This window comes from Dermacentor silvarum, chromosome 8, assembly GCF_013339745.2.
Source record: "Dermacentor silvarum isolate Dsil-2018 chromosome 8, BIME_Dsil_1.4, whole genome shotgun sequence".
NCBI lineage: Eukaryota > Metazoa > Arthropoda > Arachnida > Ixodida > Ixodidae > Dermacentor > Dermacentor silvarum.
In genome coordinates this window covers 83,744,470-83,760,682 of record NC_051161.1, presented here as the reverse complement: position 1 = coordinate 83,760,682, position 16,213 = coordinate 83,744,470, and the positions used below count along the sequence as shown (strand labels likewise).

The following is a 16,213-nucleotide window of genomic DNA, read 5'->3' as shown; positions in this document are numbered from 1 at the left end:
CGTCATTCCTTCTCCTAGAAAGCCTAATAGCGGAAGTTCCGGTTCGATATAAAACAAAAAGGGATATGCTGCCAACACGGTAATTACTGCTAAGACTGCTAACAAACAGAAACGGATTGCTTATTTACAATGAAGTTTAAAACAAACAAAGCCCTACGCTGCCTCCTGTTTATTAAGGTTTTGACGGTAACGTTTGGATTGCCATCTCGTGGTGGCTGTCGCAAACGAAACGCGCATCGCGCTTTTCGCTCTTCTGGCATCGCGCACTTCGTGCACCCGCACCGGAGGACCACGTACATCGATTGCATTTAGAATTTTGAAAACCTCTGCAGTGGGAAGAATTCAAAATTTTATTTTCCTTGAGGGCAAGTCGTAATATGTGGATTCAGTTGAATTGATGACTATATTCGTCGTCTTTTTTTTTTTTTTTTTTTGTAGTGCGCGACGCGACCACACAGTGCAGTCATATAGGCACATGCATGCAGAATAGATTGTGTTTGAGGAAGCGGTAAGGAATGAGGGCAGCTTGAATTTGGAAGGAAACGTTGCGAGGATCGAAGAAGCGCTGCATAAGTTGGTTTTGTTAAAGTCAGCTTTGGCGCAGCACACATTTGCTACGCAGTGAAGCAAACGCAACGTATTGCGGTGAAGCATGCCAAGAGTGAAGGCCACTGTGTGTGCCATAATTGTGCGTACAAGCGCGTAGCCACCATTTCCTGTCGAAGCACGAGCTCCTAGACGCCTCATAAGTGTGCTGGCATTCCTTCAGAGCTATATCGGACGAATCTGTGGCGATTTGAGCCCTTGTTTCGTCGATCTTGCGCGCCCCGTATGCGATCGTACCGCGAATTAAAAGGCAGCCAGTAAAAAAAAAAAAAAAAAGAAGGCGGTTTTGATAGTAATTGTACATGACTTCTTCTTGAATAAAATTAAAAGCTTTGTGCCCCGAAATAAACTGCGTAGAACAGCTTAATTAACCCGGACATAATGCTCCTCTTTAAAAGCTGCTTTTTATATCAAAGACTGTGGTTGGACTCAACAAGGAAAAGGTTCGCTCACTCGTTCGTTCGGGTTCTGATGTACCGCATCAGAGCCCGACAATTGGCTCACATTGACAATCATCGTCGATGGTTTCTGCACAATATTTTTTTAGCTCGTAACACATTGCGAACTGGCTTCTTTCTACTTTTATTAAGCTTCACCGCAATACATTGCGTATCCTTCACGGCATATTACTGCAGTAATACGAAGACGGCATTAGGGAACTGAATTATGCAGCCCATTTCAAACCTTTGCCAGGAAACATTGCATTAGATGGATGCATGCGGTGAAATATAAACAGGGCAATCAGCAATTTTTTGACTGTAAAGTAAAGGTGGCAGAGTTGTTCTGTACCGAAATGTACGTACATCACCTAGGGCAGCACCCATTCGGAAGCGTTTTCTTAGCTGGCAGTGTCACTTCGCAACAACACAGTGTCGCCGGTATATGCGGAAATGTCCCGAAAGCACTGCCAGCCGAGGCTAAGCTCGTCTTCGGATGAAGCAAGCATAGTCCCGTCCGGAAGAACTCGCAGTTAGGAGGGCAGTCAACAGCGGGCAGTTAACAAAACGATGCACACACTAAGTAAGGTTATTAGTGGGGTCACTATAAATTCTAGCAAACGTAGCCAGGAAGTTCAGGTTGCACATGATTGTCGCGGGCTTCCGCGGAGAAGCGTACATGCGTGTAGTGGGGGTCCCAAGAAATGACCATCGCATGGTGGGAACTGCGGAAATCCGACTCATTTGGACATGCCGTCGAAGGAAATGAGTGACGTATCTAAACACGAAATGGTACGAACATTCTGACGAGTTTTGCGGTAACTGGACATTGGAACATATAGATGCCTCGATCCTTATTCAAGTAAACCCGAACGAGAAGCAGCAGACGAGAACAAGGGTCGAAGGGACAGAGCTTCTACTTCCTATTGCGTTCGGCTCTGCTTATATCAGTTATTTACCAATTTGCCGCACAATTGACGCTGCTAAAATCAAGTCTAGTTCTTGCTTTTTGTGGTCAAGATTGATAGCTACCACGGTGCGCAATCGGTGGCTGTCCGATCGCCTGCGTTAATAAGTTAGAGTCAGCGGAGAGAATAATTAGGAAGACAGTCACAGAAACGCGCAGATTATACCAGCATCTAAATGGGGAGAATAGACAGCGATATATCGAAGTAAACGGATAAGCTATCTAGCGAAAATTTCCGCGTTTCCAGAGAACACGAGGGCTATATCATATCAAGCTGCTATATAGGCCTACAGATGCAAACATCATATAAACGTGTATATAATCGTGCACGCTGTAAGCTCCTATTTTTAGCTCTCAAATCGCAGTTTCGGCGCGTCTCGATATCAGCGTGTTCGCATGTAAAGGCGAAAGAACTCACATCGAGGGTGGGCCACCAAGGCAGACGGCGTTGAAGTGCAGGCGACGACGGTCGCGATGGACAACAAGAAGACGACGTCTTCAGCACTCTGCGACTGCTCGTGAATGAGTCTCTGCTACCGAAGAACGCCCCTATACAACTGTACAAAGTGGCTTCAATGCGCCGTGACTTCAGTGCACCGTGATAACATCGACGACAAAGTGCGGTCGAAACGACCGCACGGTGACTGCGCAGAAGACACCGTGGAATCCGACTGGCAAACGGCTCGCAGTCGTAGCGCCAAGACAAAGAGAAAAGATGGCGTCCGCTGAGAGCCGGAGCGACTACGAGAATGTTGGTGAGTGCGCGCGACTGCGAGAGAGTACGGTGACGTAGACATGCAAATGGTGACTAGCGTTGCCAGAGCGTCGAGGGGCAATGACTCACTCGTGGCAGCCGACCACGAATCACTCGAGGTTGGAGCGCGTGGAAATACAGACAGGGAAACGAGCTCGGACAAGCCCTTTGATTTTACCAACTTGCCGCGGCACAGCACTGTCCGAATTCTTGTAGAGAGAAAAAATAATAATAAATAAAATAAAAGCTCAGAAGACGCCGCGAAAGGAAACGAGGTCCGAAAAAAAAAATGGTGGGGGTGGGGGGGTGGAGGCGCCTGAGTGATAACGCGAGTAGCAGGGTGGTTGTCATGTTGGCGGGGGACCCGGGGGAACGTGACTCTGCGATTTCTTTTTTCCCAAAAAGCGGAGTTGTAAGGGCGGATACCGCAGGTAATTGAAGAACTGGCGCATAATGCGTTGAATGTACTCAATACTGCATTTGAAGTCTTGCGAACGTCTGCCGCACGTTCATCTTAACGGAGTGCCTGGCAGAATTCAAAACACAATTTCTACGTTGTGTGAACGAGGAATATAAGTGTCACGCTCTCTCTAAGCCAGTACCCAAGGATTATTCTATTTTGGGCTGCCCCTAGCGCATTTGCGACGTACTCAGCAAGCATTTCGTTTATTAACATCTTGCACTGATGAGGCTAGGGCCAATAATTAAAGGCCTACTGCAACGAAATTTTGAACTGCCTAAAAAAAAAACTTGTTTAAAATAGTGTAGATATGGAGAAGCATCCGTGGCAAATTTTGACGTTTGAAATACGGGCGCAAGTGTCACAAAAATCTCGCAGAAAAATAGGCGCTTCTTATATAGTTTTATACCGTATCAAGAATCCCGAGAATACAGGCAAAATTGCCGCGCGACTAGACGCTCGAGGCACTCTGCGTGTATTCGCGGGCTTCTTTCACGCTCGGAAAAACACTTTTACACGTATTGTGCAACAGAAAGCTCTCTCGGGAGTTTTTCACTGATACTCTACAGTTTTCTCGTTGACACTTTTCATCTAACCATAATATTTGAGAAGTCGATTAATTAATTAAGGCTAATTGCGTCATTAGGCGGAACACAAAAAATAATCTGAGTGTCTCCAAGCGACGGCGAACAACATTATACCTTGGTTCTGTCCAGCTAGGTAGCATTTGCATATTTTTAAATCTTGGTGCATGATAGTTGGGACACCCTGTATACACGCAGCGCGACAACTGCGAATGAGGCTCCATCCCTCCCGCAGCCATTTCATGCGCTTTCTTCCAGGCCACCGAGGAGGAAACGAAAACACGCGCAGAAAGCCTTCGCTACACCTTCGCGGCCGTGAGCTTGAAAAGTTCGCACTCCGTTGCGAACATGGCAAGACTGTCAAGAATGCCCCTCCATGTACGTTTGTGGAGGCATTCGATCTTTAAGGTTTTAGGCACGGCGACTAAGAAAAGCGATGTTTCGTGACAAGGCTGAAGGAGGGTGGTAGTTTCCCGCGGAACTCGGAGCCATGCACAGAGCGTTTTTTTTTTTAATTTTTTTCTGCACCTATCCTTCTTTAAGATTGCCTGTGGCAGTTAGCACAATTCTAACCATTGATCTAAATTACTCGACGAGGCGGCCAATTATTACTTCTACGAGAAATCAAGATGCGTAATTCAATAATGAACATAATTACGCCACTTAATCTTTTAATTACTTACGTTACGGCGCATATTTCAACTTGCAAATTGTAGCTAGTGAGTTCGCATATCCACTTGGAACGAATTCCCAGAAGTTCACCAGTTTCGAGATATTAATTTTCAAAGTGTCCAACCAAATGCGTTGACGTTCCAGTTACATTTGTGCTTGAATGCAAAATGGGACCTCTTGTAGCTTAGCTTTAAGCGCTATATAAGGTGTCGGCAATATTTGTTTGCCCTTACAGGTGAACCTAACGAGTCACATCAAGCACTTTTTCCCACGAAGCTGACACATTCAAGTTAACTTGATTCGAATGCTAATTTGGTTTCAACACTACTCGCGCGGCACCTGCTCATTTATTCCCCTATAGTGCGGCTGCACCTTCCATTTGCACAAGCCAGAAGGTGCATGCGCCACATTCAGTCATTCACCGCACTCCTCCAACATTTTGTCAGACGGGGGTGAGGGCAAAGGACAGTCCGTGGTACAAACGCACGCAGAGTAATTCAGATTGTCTTTGCAAATATATTAGCACTCGTGAAAATACTCCACGTAAGGGCCCATAGATGGATTTTTAGGGTAAATATAGGCATCACTTCACAAAAAAAAAAAAAAAAATGGCATCAGCCTGTGTTGATATATTGAACGAATTCATCTTGTTTGATTCTATTCCCTTCTTGGTATCGTCCCTTATCACAGCCAGCCGATCCGGATAATAACGCTGACGGATCGCCGCTCGGACGTACTTGACGAAGCGCGAAAATGAATAACATGGAAATAGAATTGTTATGTTCTTCCGTTCGAGCCGCAATTTCAATTCAACAGCATAAGCGAAATACTTCTCACGGTTTGATGTGCATTTGAAGGAGCGAAGATTAAACTGCAGCAAAGTATATAATATCTGCTCACTAAAAATGTGGACCTTGTGGAACGCTGTCGCACAATATATAAAGATAACACGCTCTGGAAGACGCGAAACTCTCATTTTGAATACGCGGGATTCCGTGCGACCACTACGAGTTAAACAGCATTGGGCTTGGTCACTCCTTGAAAATGAAGCCACCTATAGGGAACGCCGACTCTGAGGCCTATTCACTTTCCGGCCGATCTAACTAACGTATAGGTGCCATAGCGTGGCCTTCGAGATCGGGCAGCACGACTTAAGTCACCAGTCTCGGAGGCCACCATAGTGCGTGCATTGATGTTGCGTTACATCATTTCGTCGTGGACGGAGGAATATGGACGGAGCATTCGGAATCAGGCGTGCCTTTGGGCATACCTGGGATCAACATTGTTAACAGTCATTATAATAGAGAACACTGGTCTTGTGCAGTTTGCCGGTGTTCGAACTATTCGTTGAACGCTCACCCTTCACGGCGGGGCGCGCAAATTCAGAGTCAAGAGTTTTCGGGATGGCGGATTTGAGGAAAGGCTAAATGAACCTGAACAAGTAACCATAAAATTCGAATTTGCTCTCTGCACTTCTGTTCGCGGGTATGTTCAGACTAACGCAATAATGTATACTGTTTTGCTCGCTAAGCTAAATTATTTTCGTGTACGTACACGTTGGTTAATTGGTGTGCGAGCTTGCAGGGTGGCTTGTAATGATCACCATATAGTGACACTTGTCGAACACTATATATATATATATATATATATATATATATATATATATATATTTCTTGCTTGCTGCGCACGCATTGCTGGACTGCTGGTGGAGTCGCCAGAGTGGTAGACTCGGACCTGGTCGTCCCGCTATGATCGTCTCGTTTAAGTTTCCAGCCATCCACAAATGTAAGGAAGGATTTAAGGCCATCAACGAGAGAACAGTTTTTGACATTCGCGATGGGCATATCAAAATTATGGAAGTTAAAACTGAGCAAGTTGTTATGCGTATTCATCTTGTGATTCGCGAAGGCGCTCACGAAACTACGTTTCGCGTTTCCTGCGCCTAGATATATACGTTGGTGTTCTTCGAATAAATCTTGCTAGCGAGTCAGCGCGTGTCTTGCGCACTTTCTTTTTTTGTCGCTTCGCGTTTCGTGAGCGCCGAACAAATCACAATATGCATAGCAAGATGATCATACACCGTGCTATCGAAGAGCGAACACGCATTCCGTGCTCGAGCACTAGCGACGGCTATCAAATCAAGTTGACCGGCCGCCAGCAGCAAACATCGTATAAACGTTCACATTATCGAGCAGCTTATATACAAGATTGCATATACAAGCTATCAAATCACAGCGTCGGCAAATCTGCACGTTTTCATATAAGAGCAAAGAGGGACTCACGTTCTCGGTGCAGAGGTAGGCAGACGGCGTTGTCCAGAAGACAGCGATCGGGCGTCTTCAATATTCAGCTGCTTCGTTACCACTTCACGAAACAATCTCTGCTGCACTGAAACACACGCCACAACAGCTCGGGCGGAACTTGGCTTCAGTTCGCAAAAGCGACGGCGAGTGTGCCGAAGACCCAAGATGGACGTAGCAAAAAGGCAAATAGGTTCGCGCTCGGAAACTCAAGACAAGAGATGATCTCCGCTAAGAGCCGATATGACTGTGAGATGGGCAGTGGCGAGCGCCAGTGTTTATTACCCTTCCAGCGGGGAAGAGCGCAGTGACGTAGGCGAATGGCGGTCAGAGCCACCAGCGCACCACGCGGCGGTGAGTCACTGGCGGCACGCGAACGCCAATCAAATCACCAGGGGCTGGACCGCGTGGACGAAAGGGGAAAGGAAACGAGCACGGACCTTCGGACTAAAGCCCCTCCATCCACGCTGGTCGGCGAAAACGCGTATGGAGGGGCTTTACCGCGGACCGCCCTTGGCCTTTGTCAACTTTCCGCCGCTGGCCATTGTGAGGCTTCTGAGAAGAATGGCGGCAAAGGCGCCGATGAAGGAAATAAGGCTGCATGAGAGAGAGAGAGCGAGAGAGAGATAAAGAGAGGCGAAGAAGGTGGCGGAGTTAACCGGGCGCACGTCTGGTTTGCTACCCCGCACTGTGAGAGAAGGAATTAAGGGGTGAAAAGAGATAAGGGTTGGAGGGTTTTGTGCGCCTGGCCCACAGTTGCAGGCCAGAAATGCGTCACCCTCGTCACTGCGACTTTCCAATGTCCTTTTTGTCCCCATAGCCGGCGGCGGATCTAAAGTGTAGGGGCGTGTAAATGAAGGATACCTTTGCGGTGCCGCCAAGACGTTCTGTGGTCAACTGTAAATCAGAAGAACGGATGGTTGACCAATTTGGTGGCAGTTCATTTTGTGGTACTATACGCAAAACCAAATCCATCGGAACTCAAAGAGAGAGACAAAGCTTTACTGAATGTCCTTACAAGGGTCAAGTCAGCTCTCAAAGCGATGACGCGCACGCACTTGGCTCACGATTGCTTACGTAATTTATAGACGAAGTCACATGCGTGAGGCAAAGTGGATTTTCTACTCTTTGTATACCGTATGTGCTCCTGTATGGTCCATAGTTTCTTTTTTTTTTTCGGTTTCTTGGTGAGGTGCGGCCCCGGGCGCGCCATATGTCAGTGATTTTTTTGTGCCCTGTGCTTAATACCCGTGATCACTTTGTGCCACAAGATAGAACGATATCATTTTAATAGTGCATTTTATAATTGTTACTATGAGCCCACCTTCAGCGCGGACCATCAACGTGCGCATTTTCCCTCAACGTCGAATCTGCGACCGGCTGCACGCTTGCCGTGTTGCTCGGCGCACGCCACAACACTTTAGCTTGAACTCAGCATCGTAAGCTGTCGTACGTTTTTTTTTTTTTTTTTCAGCACCTGCGCAGGAGAAATGCGACGCAAAGCCACCTTGCCGCCTTCTTTTCGATCAGACTGATGCCGTGCATAGCCACCGCAACAGGTTGACCAGGGAAATTCTATAAGCTATCGAGATGGCACGGGCAGGAGATGATTGCGTCAGTTGGCCGTCAGTGTCTTTATCAAAGAAAGAGCTTGCATTCTTGACATAGGCGGCACATGGCAGTTAACCTCCTTCCTCTATGCAGATTCTTCTTCTTCTTTCTTTCTGGGGTTTTACGTGCCAAAACCAGTTCTGATTATGAGGCACGCCTTAGTGGATGGCTCCGGATTAATTTTGACCACCTGGGGTTCTTTAACGTGCACTACAACGCAAGCACACAGGCTTTTTTGCATTTCGCCTCCATCGAAATGCGGCAGCCGGGGCCGGGATCTCTCTGCAGATTCAGAGGGGTATATATATATGCTCAGGATCTGCATTAAAGCCTTTGTTGAAAGTTAGCGCTTGTCCTGTCTCGACTTGTCCCTCGTCCCTACTACGCTGTTATTTTTTACTACGGCGAATAACCAACATGCCCAAAACTATTCCTTTATCAGGAAAATACGCCTCATTTTACGAAAATACACTTCATTTTTATTATCATTATTAACTTTCGGTTGTCAAGTTGGGGGCGCGGCTTTATGCGAGTGGTGCCCTTTCCCGAGCGTCTATATGGTTTGACCTGTGCTGTGTTCGGCTTTAATGCTTATTATATCTACAACTTATGCGGATACCGAACCATATGTTTGCAATCTTGCGGCGGCTACTCGCCGCGGTATAAGCTCCATGGCTGCTATGGCGTTGCGCTGCTGAGCTCGATGTCGCGGGTGCGATCCCGGTAGCGGCGGCCGCATTCCGATGGGGGCTTAACGCATCAACACTAGCGTATACCGTGCATATTGTGCGTGCTAAATAAACCCAGGTGGTTAAAAATAGTCCGAAGCCCTCCACAACGGCGGCACGCTTCATAATCAGATCGTACATATAGTTATGGTCGGGCACGTGAAATCCCAGAATTTAATTCACACAGAATTTAGCTTTGCGACCGATACGGAAAGGGGTTTTGTTGAGCACTATCTGCAACGACAGAACGGTGTCGGGTAAGCTATAACGTTTATAGATACTCGGGTTGAGCGGGGAACACTGCGGCTGCCAAGGCGAGGACAATACCCTCGCTCCGGGCAGGACACGTTAAATTTGTTCCACGGCCGAAGAGTATGACTCAACTCCGTCCTTCCCAGGGTACACTATCATCCGATTCGATAGCCCACCATCTTGCGGAAGCAAAGACCCCTGCGTGGAGGCATGGCCTCGCTCTTTATCGGCCCAGACATGCGCGCGGGCAGTAGTATCAGATACCACATGTCAATGGACTCGCGTGGCCGCTTATACTACATGGACATGCAGTGCATTTCGCGCCCGCTCACTATGTTGGCACCAGGGCTTCTCTCGTATATATGTGTTGTGTCATCCCCATACTCGTATAATGCAGAGGGAAGGCACCATGGCTCATGTCTGGACAACTTTTTTTTTTTTTCGTTTGATAGATGTGCTTTGGGATATGCTCGAGCCTGAAGAACGTGTCGGATATTTGTTTTCTGCCGCGTGCAAAAAATAAAGAAAAAAAAGGTGAAAAAAAAGTCCCGATGCAAATGTTGATAGAAGGAAAGAAAAGGAACTAGGGGGAGAGGCACTCTCAAGGTTAGCAAATGTTCCCTTATCTTAGTTAACTTTCCTTTCGCTCCATGTTTCTACTATCTCGAGTACTTCTTGATGTTAAATATAAGAAATAAACATGCCATGCCACGGTGACTTAGTGGCTGTGTCGTTCTGTTGTGCGAGCACTGGTTCGATTCACGGCCCCATTCTCTTGAGCGTAGAATTAAAAAAAGAAACGCTCGCGTCACTGCGCCACGATTCCACATTAGAGGACCTCAGATTGTCGCGATTCATCCGGAGCCCTCCAATACGGCGACATTCACTATCTATGCTGTGCAGTTTCGTTGCGGTAATTTAATAGAAAATTTAATAGTTTTAATGCAACACATCTTAATAGGAAACATCGCTGAAATATAAGCGGAAGTAGATTGCGCTCAACTACTGCTGGCATTTATTGCCCGCATAAGAGCGACAGGGTACCACGCGGTAAGCCGGAGTTACAAATCTCACCACAGCCGTTGGCTCCGTGCATATTCTACCGGTGAAGTCGCTAGCGGCCCACATGTATAAGGCCGGTGTGTACGTAATTTGCGGCTAGTTATACGTAAGGTTTGGCGGAACGACAGCACATCGTTCTTAATAGAAGGTTTTGCTGTTCAACAACAAAGCATTTTGCTCGAGTACAATTCTCAAGTGAAATAATAATAATAATAACGCGCTTACTTCGCGGCAGCCACACTAATCGTCAATCTATTGGATGATTTCGTGACCGAATACATTATCAATTTCGCGCCAAGTGCTTTGTCGCCCTCGCCATTTGCGTCATCATTAAATGATTACTTGGTGACTCCCAGACGCCGCTGTAACTCCGCGTTTCGAAGTATGATGGACAGTCGATAAAGGTGTGAAAATTACATGATTTTATGCGGATTGCTGGAGACTTTATTGAAAGCAAGTCAAGTTGGTAGAATGACTCTTTGTGCATATTATGATGAGCCATCGTAATTAGAGAGTAATTAAACATCTAATTGTTGTACAGTCAGTCATGCTACGTTTCTTCATGAAAGGAACTGAATCAGTCAGCGACTTGAACTGCACGCGCAATGTAATTTACTAAAAAGGCAAGCATTACTAAAAAAGAAACAAAAATCGCTATTGCTACTGACAGCTAGGCCTCTTGTTACACGTCCCGTGAAACGCCATAGTGCCTTCACCAGAGCTGTCGAGTCTGGATCACTCAGAAGTAAAATGGACGTACTTGAGGTATGCAGAATGTTGAATTTACCCTAAGCCTAAAGCGACGTCGCCAAATGGTGCTCAGAGATCCCAGCGCACCACACGGCGATGAATCACTCGCGGCAGCCGAAACCCAATCAATCATTGGCCGTTGGAGCGCGAGCAGCGTTGACAGAAAAGGTAAACGAGCTTGGACACTACTTTACTTTTGTCAACTTGCCGCCGCTAGCCATTGCCAGATTTTTTAGAAGAAACGCGCCGAAGGAGAAAACAAGGCTCCAAGAAAGACAAGTTGAATTTCTTCCTTCCTTATTCTTTTTCATAAAAGTTGCGGCGGATCAGAAGTGGCGGTGAGCGATTGAATGACGTCATTGCAGGACCCCTAAGGCGTTCAGCCGGCGCGTCCTCCTTACGTGCTGAACTCAACAATAGATCAGAAGAATGGTACCCCGAGCCAGTTGGCGGCACCTTAAACGCATAACCTGACAGTGCAGAAGGGGAAGGGGTGAATGACACATCAGGCGCTCGTGCGCGTCTTCTCTTCCGTCACTAATCTATGTCCATAGACCGGAATTTGCAGCTCCTTAGGGGGCTGTCATCTTTTGCAGGGAACTGCGGAAATTGGCGGGAAGAACGAAAGAACCACGATAGTGATCAGCCTGTTCTTGTAGCGTGCTTGCCGCCGATTTCCGCTCGGCTGTGCACACAGTTAAATGGTGACAGGGCTAGAGATTAGGTGCACTTACTCTAAACAGGCGTGTCAGAGTAACATATTATGGTCTGTATAGTGTATACGGTTTCTGTGACAGTCTAATTTTTAAGAACCACACTTCTTTAGCTACATTTTCCAATGAACTATCGCGCGCAAACCGAAAGGGTTTTTTTTTGCGCTTTGTAGATTTACATGTCCTCTTTTCTGTGTCCATTAGGGACACAAAACGTGTTGTTTTATCGCTTATTCCTCACAGCCATACTGTGGACAGCAAACGATATAAGTTGGAACGTTGCTGCCGATAAAGAAAACAAAGGACCAAAGAATCGGTTTCGCTGTGTAGGATCAGCAACTTGATACGTTGTCGGTTAACCGAGGCACTGCGGCTTCTTAAGTGAGTTGAATGATCTGGCTCGTGGTCGGATACTACATGCAGCCTGTAGAGGAGTATATTGTAGAGGCAGCATGCTCGACCGATTCGATAGCTAAAGTATTATTGCGCAACAAAAGGACAAGGACGGCAGAGAAGAACACACACACACACACACCAAGTGCAAACTTTTAGCTTTCCTTTTTTCAACATATCTAAAGAAGATATTAGATATGTTGATGACTTTCTTAAGATATTTAGATATGTTGATGACTTTCTAATTTTTATTGACTGCTGTTCTGGTGCCTTCATTCTGGAAACAAAGAAAGCGTTAGAAACGTTTCAAAAGTGTTTAGTTCCCCTTCAAACTACTCACGAGTTGCCCGTGGAGAGGTCTATTCGCTTTCTTGATCTTCGCCTGAGCTCTCAGGATAGCCACACGTGCTGGTCGTATGAGCCGTGAGCAAACAAGCCACTTCTGCCATATACGTCCGCACATTCTAAACTTGTTAAGCGGGCTATCATCAGTTTGTGCTTCAAGAATGCCCTTGGCAAATATTGCTGCCATGTAGTGGACGCACGTTTTGAGAAGCGAACTCGACGTTTGTCCTTGGCTGGATATCCCAAGCTGATGCAGGTGTCTGTCACGGAACGCATTTTACGAGAAGCGCGACCCAGCGCGCCGAAACCTGTTGCCGATGTCTCTCCCGGCAAACGGCCCAAAGTATAAGTGTTGTACCCTACATGCACGGGATATCCCATAAATTGAAAAAGATTGCCCAAAGAGCAAATGTAATAGCGGTTTTTTCTGCTCCCAACAAGCTCGGCAAGCTTTGCAAGTTGACGGATCCAAATGCCGTCCCCCCCCCCCCCCCCCCCCCGATAAGTGCACTAAGCATAACTGAAAAAAGTTCGTCGAGTGTGCTCACCGCGTGGTGTACAATCTCCCGCTTTCATGTGGGAAGCAATACATCGGGCAAACTGGGCGTTGCCTCAGTGATCGGCTCCGCGAACACCGCAATAATGTAAAAACTGGCACCGGTGGGTTCTTGGCGATTCATTGTCGCGATCACGGCTGCAAACAAATCGAGGACGAGTGCACGATTGTGTCCCGTGGCAGGACGCAGCTTATCCGTGAAATAACTGAAGCGCAGATGATTGCAAAATTGGGTGATAAGTGTGCTAGTTTCCCTTCACTGGCTCTCACAGAAAAATAACTAAGTTTCTTTGAGGCGGCATCACTTGACTCGTAACTATGTTACACGAATACGCAATCCTCTTTAGTTCGTGTAAGCGCCTGCGCAGTCTATACTGCTTCACACATATAAACTGATTCAGCGGCACAATAAATTTAGTTGAAAGTTTGCGCTTGGTGTGTGTGTGTGTTCTTCTCTGCCGTCCTTGTCCTTTTGTTGCGCAATAATACTTCAGTAATGGACTACCAAATTGTCCGGAATGCTGCTCTCTTTCCGATTCGATAGCCCATCATTTTGCAGAAGCGAAGATTCTGAGCGCACGACCTCACCCTTTATCAACTGAAACATGCACGCGAGCGTTTATATATTACATACCACATGTCAACGGACTCACTAGGCAAGCCTAATATGTATGAACGTGCATGCAGCGCATTTCCCACTCGCAGAAATCTCGTACTTCTTTCATATTCATATATATCTCGCGTTGATCCGTCTCCTTATTCGTGCTGTTATATACGGAGTATAGAAAACCTGATCCACGTCTGGACAAGCTTTTTTTCTTCGTTATAGGCGTCCTTGAGGAAAAGCTCGAGCCTAACAATTTATAACGGGACACTAAAGAGAGAGAAAAAAATGTTCTTAGCTGTGTGAGTAAATTTCCTTCCACAATGCAAAAACAGCCACTCTTACCGCGAGAGTGATGTCTTGCTCTGGTTTCTTTTTGTTTTATTTGGCATTGTTATGACGTGCGAAACCTGGTATCGCAACGCAGAAGAAGTTTTGTGAATACCAGGCTATGTCTCAGATTATCTGAATAGACGCAGTGAGAAAGGCGGCGGTGTTCTATTGTTGACTATAGGAATGAGTTACAGTTCCAAGTCGTTGAAAGATTTTAGGCCTAATTACTACTGATCTTGAAATTGTGACTGTTCTTCATGATCGACCGTTTCTTTTTCTGCGTTGTATTACCCACTAAGAAGGAATGTGGTTTGTTTTCTTAAGACTTCGATAATATGTTATCCTAGATTAACTAGAGTGAACGATAATGACTACAGTTTAATTTTGGGTGGCGACACAAATATTAACGTGTTGCATGATAGCTTGATTCACAGGGGCATATGACGAGTGGTTAAATCAAATTCATGTATTGATACCATTGCTAGTCCTAATCGAATTCAAGGTGTCTGCGAAAGTTTGCGCTGTGTTTCCATCATGAATTTCGACGCACAAAACGCTGAGTCAGGTGTAATTATTGCTAGTGTGAGCGATCCCCATGCCTATTATTTTACTTGCTAGTTGATCTGTGTAGCCCTTGTGTCTTTGTAAAGATCAAACTTCACATTTCAAGATATTCACCCATTTACACTTGAGAAATTCACACTTGAGCAAGTACAAAGTGAGTGCAGAATACCAGTTCGGATTCAGAAAAGGTCGCTCAACAGAAGTACCGTTATTGATGAAAAAAAAAAAAAAAGAGATCATTCTGCGATGCTCTGAAGAAGATTGAGTTACATTTGGCGTCTTCATCAATTTTTCAAAAGCTTTCGATACTACTAATCATAATACCGTACCATCAAAACTTGACATTTATGGTTTTAAGGGAACATTTCTGAACCTAATTAGAAGTTATTTACAGTATAGACATCAGACCGTTGTTGTAGGTAACAACTATTCAAATAATTCGACTGTATTCGCCGAGTTGCCTCAAGGAAGCATTCTAGGGCCTCTATTGTTTAACCTATATGTAAATGACATAACTAATACCAACACCAAAACACAACTTTTTATTTATGCCGACGACGCTAGTTTATTCATAACTTCTAAAAACGCGAGAGATCTGCTATGTATTGACAATGCTACACTAGAACAAATAAACAAGTGGAGCTCAATAAACTCATTAACTATTATTACTACCAAAACAAAAGGTGTTTTTTCAGTCAAAGAACAAGAAGCATAGCATCGATGGACATCTAAAAATTGGAACTTCTATGGTGGTAGAGGTAGTATCACCAATTAAAAACTTGGGTGTAATTTTCCAGGAGAACAGATTGTGGAATGACCATGTTGGCATCGTTGCTAACAAGCTTGCTCCGATTGTTGGGATACCAATAAGACTACGCTCCCTGTTACCATTAAGAGCAATGCTCCTACTTTATAATTATTTTCTTTTACCTCATGTAAATTATTGTCATCGCGCATGGGGCAACACGATCAGCTATGACATCAACGTTCTTTTTTTATTGCAATAGAAAGCCGTCCGTACAATTTTAAACTCTTAAACCAAATACAGCGAAGCTGTATATGGCTATATTCCAGCGGATCGATGTCCGTAGACCAAAAGCCGTGGGCCGATCCCGAAGATAGTGAAATACCAGGCCGACCCGCGGCTGAGGTGAAGCAGGGTTCGAGCACTCCACCAACTTACAAACATAACTTTAATATATTGTGTTCAAATACAACCTGTATGAGATATTAAGCTGATAAGAACAGATACTACACTTTGACCCGCGTCGGCCATGTCTACGTTCGCTCCATACACGTGTACGCCATACTGGGTATTCAAACTAGTGCCTAGCAATCTGAGTGTCTTCCGTCCCCTGACGCCATGCTCTACGTAGGCTCCTTTCCTCAGTTATGCTCTGACTGTGAAATGGGTAGGCCGCGTGTTGTACTGTCTGAAGAAGAACAGCGTGGCTACCAAGAACGACGTCGTGAATAGAAAAAGGAATGGGAGCAGCGGCGGCGGAAGGAGGCCACCGACGAT

General features: G+C 45.8%; 1 pseudogene; it reads right to left on the bottom strand.

Moving 5' to 3' along the window:
• Nucleotides 1-15,787: 15,787 nt before the first annotated feature.
• Nucleotides 15,788-15,967, bottom strand: LOC119462975 (U2 spliceosomal RNA; annotated as a pseudogene).
• Nucleotides 15,968-16,213: the final 246 nt, after the last annotated feature.